The following is an 11,675-nucleotide window of genomic DNA, read 5'->3' as shown; positions in this document are numbered from 1 at the left end:
ATTTAATTACATTTTCATGACAATATTTTTCATTTAGTTATTTATAGGATTATAATTTAATTCCTATGATACTTTTTGTTTAAATTATATACATTAATTTAATTACATTTTCATGATTATGTTTCTAGGGGCGACACCACAGAAAATATTGGTAAAGAAAATATAATTTATTGATTTTTTATTTCCGGTAGGTGCTTTGCCATTTGTTTTTGATTCCATTGATTATTTTATATTAGTTTATTTACATTTATTATCCAGAATTATTTTGCTAGTTACTTAGATTATAATGATTTGTTTTCCTTGATTTTATTATATATTAGCAATTTACATTATTATGATTTTCCCCCCTTGATTATTTTTATAATAATTTTGGTTAGTTAAGTGTTATTATCATGAGAATATTTTACATTTAGTTATTTACAGGAATATAATTTTATTCCTATGATCCTTTTTGTTTTGTTTTTTTCAATTCTTTATTTTTATTGTGCACAGGTGTACAAATTCTCCTGCCTCGTCACAACAACGAAAGCAAGAACATGCGATTATTACAATGAAACAGGTTGCACAAAGCATGAGTCCTCATGAATTAAAGGACCACTCTAGGCACCCAGACCACTTCAGCTTAATGAGGTGGTCTGGGTGCCAGGTCCTTCTAGGGTTAACCCATTTTTTCATAAACATAGCAGTTTCAGAGAAACTGCTATGTTTATGAATGGGTTAAGCCTTCCCCCTATGTCCTCTAGTGGCTGTCTCATTGACAGCCGCTAGAGGCGCTTGCGTGCTTCTCACTGTGATTTTCACAGTGAGAGCACGCCAGCGTCCATAGGAAAGCATTATGAATGCTTTCCTATGTGACCGGCTGAATGCGCGCGCAGCTCTTGCCGCGCGTGCGCATTCAGCCGACGGGGAGGAGAAGAGGCGGATCGGAGGAGGAGAGCAGGAGGAGAGCTCTCCGCCCAGCGCTGGAAAAAGGTAAGATTTAACCCCTTTCCCCTTTCCAGAGCCGGGCGGGAGGGGGTCCCTGAGGGTGGGGGCACCCTCAGGGCACTCTAGTGCCAGGAAAACGAGTATGTTTTCCTGGCACTAGAGTGGTCCTTTAATACTTTGCTTCATTTTGTTGCGTCGGCACATTTTTTAAATTATAGGAAAATACAAGAAGTATCCGTACACATCTGAAGTGATATAATTAGTGCCCTATTGTCATAAATATGACCTGTGTGTTCGGGCGTGTATGTGTGACAGCGTTTATGTATCGCTCAGGTGTGTAAGGTGACAAGTTTTCTGTGATATGGTACACGCTTATAAACAGGGAGTATGAGAAAGGTAGAGGGACTCAAGAGAGTGCCTGGCAGCAGGCTAATCAATATGTGAGTAGCAGGTGACGTGGCCCCGTGTGGACAGCGCAACATAGAACATTTGATGGACATACAATTGTTATACTTGGACGAAAAAGACAAGAGAGATAATATACATTTAAACGTTGAAGGTTACTTAAGTGGTAAGCCAGTCTCAGTTGTGGAGGCTGTGGTAGGATCTGGGCAGCGTCCTTAGAGGCAATGTGTAAGGGCCTCTACCCTCTCCTGGGGTGCTGGTGCCCTGTCAGCCTATGCCTCGTTTATAAGAGGGCTCTGTATATGCTTGATTGTCCCGCAGGGGTCGAGCAAGGTGGGGCATTGTGGGTGCCGTCGTTTTCCTCTGCCACCCGTCTTTACACAGATCTGTGCTGATGTTGCCGGCATGCGGTGTTGTCGGCCAGGTTGATGGGGCGCTCTTTGGCAGTGGCTGTGCTCGATGCTGTGCGGTAGGCCCGCTTGCTGGTGGTAGCGTTGTGGTTCTCTGCCATGCATGGGGTCTGGTGAGGACCCTTGGGCCCTTTCGGGCTGGCCTCACTGTATGGCTTTGTTGTGGTGGTTTGCGTGCGCGTGGGTGAGGCCTCCATCTGCGGCGCCATCTTTGGGTTTGTGCCAGTTGGTTGCCAAAGTGGCTGTAGCAGGGGTCTTTGATTGTTCTGCCAGGCGAGTTCGCCGGGTCTTCGGTCTGTTGCTGTCTGCTCTCCAGGCTCGCCCAGAAGGTGTCGATCATGGCTTCAAGTCGTGCCCAGGTGAGGTGCCATATGGTGTCGCTGTGTTCACACGTGGCGTCCGCCATTGTATGCTTCCCTGCTTTTGCGGGCGACATGCTGGGTTTCGTATTCTGCTTGGATGAGCCTTGGTGCCAGGGGTGGTTGGACCGGGATCACCGCCGGTCCTGAGGGGGGGGAGCGTGTATGCAATAGCTTGGTACCCCCAGCTTTTGGGCGAGGAGAGCGGCCGTCTCTCCTCAGCTCCGTCTGCCGTAGGCCGCAGCCTGCCTTCGTCGGTTCAAGATCGCGGGAGGAACTCGGGTCTGGTATCATCGTGTTCGCCAGGGTGCCCCCAGCATGGGTAGCACCTCCCGGCATAATTTCAGGCTTGGTAGCGGTGAGTGGTCTCCTTATAGGTAGCATGTATAGCGGGAGCTCCTCCGCCATGCGACCGATCGGCTTGCAGGTCAGGCCCCGCCCCCGATCCTTTTTGTTTAAGTTATATACATTAATTTAATTTTGATGATTATGTTTCTAGGGGCGACACCGCAGAAAATATTGGTAAAGAAAATATAATTGACTGATTATTTATTTCCGGTAGGTGCTTCACCATTTGTTTTTGATTCCATTGATTATTTTATATTAGTTTATTTACATTTATTTCTCATGATTATTTTATTTAATTGTTACTTAGATTATAATATTTTGTTTTCCATGATTTTATTATATATTAGTTATGTACATTATTATGATATTTTTTCCTTGATTATTTTTATAATAATTTCGGATAGTTAACTTTAATTCTCATAAGAATATGTTTAATTTAGTTATTTACAGGATTATAACTTCATTCCTATGATCCTTTTTGTTTAAGTTATATACATTAATTTAATTTTCATGATTATGTTTCTAGGGGCGACATCACAGAAAATATTGGTAAAGAAAATATAATTGACTAATTATTTTTTTCCGGTAGGTGCTTCGCCAATTGTTTTTGATTCCATTGATTATTTTAATTTTGGTTAGTTAACTTTAATTCTCTTGAGAATATGTTTAGTTTAGTTATTTACAGGATTATAATTTCATTCCTATGATCCTTTTTGTTTAAGTTATATACATTAATTTAATTTACATGATTATGTTTCTAGGGGCGATACCACAGAAAATAATGGTATAGAAAATATAATTTATTGATTATTTATTTCTAGTAGGTGCTTCGCCATTTGTTTTTGATTCCATTGATTATTTTATTTTAGTTTATTTACATTTATTATCCAGAATTATTTTTTCTAGTTACTTAGATTATAATGATTTGTTTTCCATGATTTTATTATATATTAGTTATTTACATTATTATGATTTTTTTTCCTTGATTATTTTTATAATAATTTCGGTTAGTTAACTTCAATTCTCATGAGAATATGTTTAATTTAGTTATTTACAGGAGGATTATAATTTAATTCCTATGATACTTTTTGTTTAAGTTATATACATTAATTTAATTACATTTTCATGATTATGTTTCTAGGGGCGACACCACAAAAAATATTGGTAAAGAAAATATAATTTACTGATTATTTATTTCCGGTAGGTGCTTCGCCATTTGTTTTTGATTCCATTGATTATTTTATATTAGTTTATTTACATTTATTATCCAGAATTATTTTGCTAGTTACTTAGATTATAATGATTTGTTTTCCATGATTTTATTATATATTAGCAATTTACATTATTATGATTTTTTCCCCTTGATTATTTTTAATACTAATTTCGGTTAGTTAACTTCAATTCTCATGAGAATATGTTTAATTTAGTTATTTACAGGATTATAATTTCATTCCTATGATCCTTTTTGTTTAAGTTATATACATTAATTTGAGGGGGCCAGCAAGCCGACACGAACGGACGCCATCTTAATCAGCTCCCAAACTCTGCGGATAAAATCCACAAATATCAGCCTTTACATGACCCATCCAACATCGTCACATACACAATCGGAGTCAGCACAACAAACTGCATCTCCAGATGCCTTTTTTCAGCCACAAAGGCTGCAGAAACGGAGACGCAAGATCGGGGCCTACTATACCCCAACGATCCAGGGCCTCGAGGACCTGCTGAGCGGATACCCGGCAGAACACACAGACACATCCTACTCCCCGGACCTATCCAACGCTCAGGCTCACATACCAGCTATGGGACGCCGGTCACAAAAGACACAAGGTACGGCCGGGGGCAGGGATATTGGGACTCTGCTTCAAAAGCCCGCCCAGCCTAATCCCACACCCGCAGCATCTATGCCGGAGGTAACCCTGACATCTACCTCACCCCAACAACATCCAGAATCACCTGGGCTCCTTCAAGCACCAAAAACAAACCAGCAAGGGACTGCATCCCCAGGGCAGCACCAACCACCGCAGCTGGATATGACACACACCAAGGCACAACAAGGCCCAGACTTACAGGGACCCACATGGGCAACACAGCCTGAAAGGGAACCCAATCCACCTCAACCCAGGCCTGATATACCAGGGCACTCACAAGCACCGCTGCAACCGCTGATGGAGTCCCCAGATGACTCTGCACCAACCACCAAACGCGACTTAAAGCTCCTATTAGCAGACATCCACAAACTCCTTGCAGCTGACACAGCCCTCCTCAAGACCGAACTGCGCACGGTCACTGAAAAAGTGAGAGACACGCAGGCAGAAGTGGTGACAGTACACGCTCACATAATCACAATGGAAGACTCCATTAAACAAATCCAGCAACAACAAACGTACCTGTCATTCAAAGTGTCCAGCATGGAAGATAGACAACGCCGTTCTCACCTTAAAATCGGGGGCATCCCCGTGGAAATAACAGCCGAAGAGCTACCGCAATACACCAGACGCCTCCTAGCTACAATCCTCCCAAACACAGCGGTCAAGAAAATGACCATAGATGGGGTGTACCGCCTGCCTACCCCTCCCCACCTAAAGTTCCCAACAGGCAGAGACGTTATTCTCAGATGCACCACAGTGCAAGACAAACTACATATAATGGCTGGGCTGAAAGGCAAGACACCACTGCTGTTCGAGAACTCATCCCTAGCATTCTTTCAGGACTTATCAAAAGCCACCCTAATGTGGCGCAAATCCTATGGACCACTCACTACAAAACTCCGAGCAGCAGGAATCGCATACAAGTGGGGCGCTAACGGGACACTGAAGGTAACCCGAGATGGCACCACCCATGTCCTGACCTCCATGGAGGACGCACCTACCCTCCTAACCACCCTGAGACTACACAACCTGGCACAAGACCCCGGGAATGCCGCCCAGCTGGAACCAGGACCCAGCGGATCACAGTACCCTGTACCGTGACTGATGTGCACAGATACCTCAGGATGGGTCAAAGAGACTGCTATACTCAATATATTTCAAGTTTTTATTGTGACTTTACCTATGTTTTCTTTTATTTTCTTGATTTGTTAACCCACGGTATAAATACCTAAACACTACGGACCACCGACGCACTGACCCTGGTAGAGGATACATAAGCTCCAAAACAAGGAGAGACAACACAATACACAACCAACCACAGGGCGACTAAAAATCTACCCCCCCCCCTGCAGCCAACAAGCCACCAACAACTAACAGCTCACCTCCACTAACGCAGACAGACAACAACATCCGGCACAACACAGGGAGCCTATTCATGACACATGGAACTGACACAAACCCGCAGCCCCACAACTCGAGTAAAAACTAAAACCCCACATAGAGAACCACCACCACCAGACTCATACTTGACGGGACCTGCTACACTGCACCATGCCCTATCTTAAACACAAAGAAGCACAAAACAATATAACACCTAAGTATGGATCACTAAGTTTTGTTTTAACATGTTACTGTTATACTAAAAATGTAATAGCTCGACCCAAAAGGTGCGAACCACAAACGACACAGAACTTCGACCTCACTAGTGCACCTACGTGCACGACTGTCTGTAAAATTATTGCACCAAAACCGAAAATAAAGATTAAAAAAATAAATAAAAAAATTATATACATTAATTTAATTACATTTGCATGACAATATTTTTCATTTAGTTATTTACAGGATTATAATTTAATTCCTATGATACTTTTTGTTTAAATTATATACATTAATTTAATTACATTTTCATGATTATGTTTCTAGGGGCGACACCACAGAAAATATTGGTAAAGAAAATATAATTTATTGATTTTTTATTTCCGGTAGGTGCTTTGCCATTTGTTTTTGATTCCATTGATTATTCTATATTAGTTTATTTACATTTATTATCCAGAATTATTTTGCTAGTTACTTAGATTATAATGATTTGTTTTCCTTGATTTTATTATATATTAGCAATTTACATTATTAGGATTTTCCCCCCTTGATTATTTTTATAATAATTTTGGTTAGTTAAGTGTTATTATCATGAGAATATTTTAAATTTAGTTATTTACAGGAATATCATTTTATTCCTATGATCCTTTTTGTTTAAGTTATATACATTACTTTAATTTTGATGATTATGTTTCTAGGGGCGACACCGCAGAAAATATTGGTAAAGAAAATATAATTGACTGATTATTTATTTCCGGTAGGTGCTTCGCCATTTGTTTTTGATTCCATTGATTATTTTATATTAGTTTATTTACATTTATTTCTCATGATTATTTTATTTAATTGTTACTTAGATTATAATGTTTTGTTTTCCATGATTTTATTATATATTAGTTATGTACATTATTATGATTTTTTTTTCCTTGATTATTTTTATAATAATTTTGGATAGTTAACTTTAATTCTCATAAGAATATGTTTAATTTAGTTATTTACAGGATTATAATTTCATTCCTATGATCCTTTTTGTTTAAGTTATATACATTAATTTAATTTTCATGATTATGTTTCTAGGGTCGACATCGCAGAAAATATTGGTAAAGAAAATATAATTGACTAATAATTTTTTTCTGGTAGGTGCTTCGCCAATTGTTTTTGATTCCATTGATTATTTTAATTTTGGTTAGTTAACTTTAATTCTCTTGAGAATATGTTTAGTTTAGTTCTTTACAGGATTATAATTTCATTCCTATGATCCTTTTTGTTTAAGTTATATACATTAATTTAATTTACATGATTATGTTTCTAGGGGCGATACCACAGAAAATAATGGTATAGAAAATATAATTTATTGATTATTTATTTCTAGTAGGTGCTTCGCCATTTGTTTTTGATTCCATTGATTATTTAATTTTAGTTTATTTACATTTATTATCCAGAATTATTTTTCTAGTTACTTAGATTATAATGATTTGTTTTCCATAATTTTATTATATATTAGTTATCTACATTATTATGATTTTTTTTCCTTGATTATTTTTATAATAATTTCGGTTAGTTAACTTCAATTCTCATGAGAATATGTTTAATTTAGTTATTTACAGGAGGATTATAATTTAATTCCTATGATACTTTTTGTTTAAGTTATATACATTAATTTAATTACATTTTCATGATTATGTTTCTAGGGGCGACACCACAGAAAATATTGGTAAAGAAAATATAATGTACTGATTATTTATTTCCGGTAGGTGCTTCGCCATTTGTTTTTGATTCCATTGATTATTTTATATTAGTTTATTTACATTTATTATCCAGAATTATTTTGCTAGTTACTTAGATTATAATGATTTGTTTTCCATGATTTTATTATATATTAGCAATTTACATTATTATGATTTTTTCCCCTTGATTATTTTTAATACTAATTTCGGTTAGTTAACTTCAATTCTCATGAGAATATGTTTAATTTAGTTATTTACAGGATTATAATTTCATTCCTATGATCCTTTTTGTTTAAGTTATATACATTAATTTGAGGGGGCCAGCAAGCCGACACGAACGGACGCCATCTTAATCAGCTCCCAAACTCTGCGGATAAAATCCACAAATATCAGCCTTTACATGACCCATCCAACATCATCACATACACAATCGGAGTCAGCACAACAAACTGCATCTCCAGATGCCTTTTTTTCAGCCACAAAGGCTGCAGAAACGGAGACGCAAGATCGGGGCCTACTATACCCCAACGATCCAGGGCCTCGAGGACCTGCTGAGCGGATACCCGGCAGAACACACAGACACATCCTACTCCCCGGACCTATCCAACGCTCAGGCTCACATACCAGCTATGGGACGCCGGTCACAAAAGACACAAGGTACGGCCGGGGGCAGGGATATTGGGACTCTGCTTCAAAAGCCCGCCCAGCCTAATCCCACACCCGCAGCATCTATGCCGGAGGTAACCCTGACATCTACCTCACCCCAACAACATCCAGAATCACCTGGGCTTCTTCAAGCACCAAAAACAAACCAGCAAGGGACTGCATCCCCAGGGCAGCACCAACCACCGCAGCTGGATATGACACACACCAAGGCACAACAAGGCCCAGACTTACAGGGACCCACATGGGCAACACAGCCTGAAAGGGAACCCAATCCACCTCAACCCAGTCCTGATATACCAGGGCACTCACAAGCACCGCTGCAACCGCTGATGGAGTCCCCAGATGACTCTGCACCAACCACCAAACGCGACTTAAAGCTCCTATTAGCAGACATCCACAAACTCCTTGCAGCTGACACAGCCCTCCTCAAGACCGAACTGCGCACGGTCACTGAAAAAGTGAGAGACACGCAGGCAGAAGTGGTGACAGTACACGCTCACATAATCACAATGGAAGACTCCATTAAACAAATCCAGCAACAACAAACGTACCTGTCATTCAAAGTGTCCAGCATGGAAGATAGACAACGCCGTTCTCACCTTAAAATCAGGGGCATCCCCGTGGAAATAACAGCCGAAGAGCTACCGCAATACACCAGACGCCTCCTAGCTACAATCCTCCCATACACAGCGGTCAAGAAAATGACCATAGATGGGGTGTACCGCCTGCCTACCCCTCCCCACCTAAAGTTCCCAACAGGCAGAGACGTTATTCTCATATGCACCACAGTGCAAGACAAACTACATATAATGGCTGGGCTGAAAGGCAAGACACCACTGCTGTTCGAGAACTCATCCCTAGCATTCTTTCAGGACTTATCAAAAGCCACCCTAATGTGGCGCAAATCCTATGGACCACTCACTACAAAACTCCGAGCAGCAGGAATCGCATACAAGTGGGGCGCTAACAGGACACTGGAGGTAACCCGAGATGGCACCACCCATGTCCTGACCTCCGTGGAGGACGCACCTACCCTCCTAACCACCCTGAGACTACACAACCTGGCACAAGACCCCGGGAATGCCGCCCAGCTGGAACCAGGACCCAGCGGATCACAGTACCCTGTACCGTGACTGATGTGCACAGATACCTCAGGATGGGTCAAAGAGACTGCTATACTCAATATATTTCAAGTTTTTATTGTGACTTTACCTATGTTTTCTTTTATTTTCTTGATTTGTTAACCCACGGTATAAATACCTAAACACTACGGACCACCGACGCACTGACCCTGGTAGAGGATACATAAGCTCCAAAACAAGGAGAGACAACACAATACACAACCAACCACAGGGCGACTAAAAATCTACCCCCCCCCTGCAGCCAACAAGCCACCAACAACTAACAGCTCACCTCCACTAACGCAGACAGACAACAACATCCGGCACAACACAGGGAGCCTATTCATGACACATGGAACTGACACAAACCCGCAGCCCCACAACTCGAGTAAAAACTAAAACCCCACATAGAGAACCACCACCACCAGACTCATACTTGACGGGACCTGCTACACTGCACCATGCCCTATCTTAAACACAAAGAAGCACAAAACAATATAACACCTAAGTATGGATCACTAAGTTTTGTTTTAACATGTTACTGTTATACTAAAAATGTTATAGCTCGACCCAAAAGGTGCAAACCACAAACGACAGAGAACTTCGACCTCACTAGTGCACCTACGTGGACGACTGTCTGTAAAATTATTGCACCAAAACCGAAAATAAAGATTTAAAAAAAAAATAAAAAATTATATACATTAATTTAATTACATTTGCATGACAATATTTTTCATTTAGTTATTTACAGGATTATAATTTAATTCCTATGATACTTTTTGTTTAAATTATATACATTAATTTAATTACATTTTCATGATTATGTTTCTAGGGGCGACATCACAGAAAATATTGGTAAAGAAAATATAATTTATTGATTTTTTATTTCCGGTAGGTGCTTTGCCATTTGTTTTTGATTCCATTGATTATTTTATATTAGTTTATTTACATTTATTATCCAGAATTATTTTGCTAGTTACTTAGATTATAATGATTTGTTTTCCTTGATTTTATTATATATTAGCAATTTACATTATTAGGATTTCCCCCCCTTGATTATTTTTATAATAATTTTGGTTAGTTAAGTGTTATTATCATGAGAATATTTTAAATTTAGTTATTTACAGGAATATCATTTTATTCCTATGATCCTTTTTGTTTAAGTTATATACATTACTTTAATTTTGATGATTATGTTTCTAGGGGCGACACCGCAGAAAATATTGGTAAAGAAAATATAATTGACTGATTATTTATTTCCGGTAGGTGCTTCGCCATTTGTTTTTGATTCCATTGATTATTTTATATTAGTTTATTTACATTTATTTCTCATGATTATTTTATTTAATTGTTACTTAGATTATAATGTTTTGTTTTCCATGATTTTATTATATATTAGTTATGTACATTATTATGATTTTTTTTTCCTTGATTATTTTTATAATAATTTCGGATAGTTAACTTTAATTCTCATAAGAATATGTTTAATTTAGTTATTTACAGGATTATAATTTCATTCCTATGATCCTTTTTGTTTAAGTTATATACATTAATTTAATTTTCATGATTATGTTTCTAGGGGCGACATCGCAGAAAATATTGGTAAAGAAAATATAATTGACTAATTATTTTTTTCTGGTAGGTGCTTCGCCAATTGTTTTTGATTCCATTGATTATTTTAATTTTGGTTAGTTAACTTTAATTCTCTTGAGAATATGTTTAGTTTAGTTCTTTACAGGATTATAATTTCATTCCTATGATCCTTTTTGTTTAAGTTATATACATTAATTTAATTTACATGATTATGTTTCTAGGGGCGATACCACAGAAAATAATGGTATAGAAAATATAATTTATTGATTATTTATTTCTAGTAGGTGCTTCGCCATTTGTTTTTGATTCCATTGATTATTTTATTTTAGTTTATTTACATTTATTATCCAGAATTATTTTTCTAGTTACTTAGATTATAATGATTTGTTTTCCATAATTTTATTATATATTAGTTATCTACATTATTATGATTTTTTTCCTTGATTATTTTTATAATAATTTCGGTTAGTTAACTTCAATTCTCATGAGAATATGTTTAATTTAGTTATTTACAGGAGGATTATAATTTAATTCCTATGATACTTTTTGTTTAAGTTATATACATTAATTTAATTACATTTTCATGATTATGTTTCTAGGGGCGACACCACAGAAAATATTGGTAAAGGAAATATAATTTACTGATTATTTA

This window comes from Pelobates fuscus, chromosome 8 (genome assembly GCF_036172605.1).
Source record: "Pelobates fuscus isolate aPelFus1 chromosome 8, aPelFus1.pri, whole genome shotgun sequence".
Taxonomy (NCBI): Eukaryota; Metazoa; Chordata; class Amphibia; order Anura; family Pelobatidae; genus Pelobates; species Pelobates fuscus.
The sequence above is the reverse complement of the archived record's forward strand: the minus strand, read 5'-3'. Positions refer to the sequence as shown.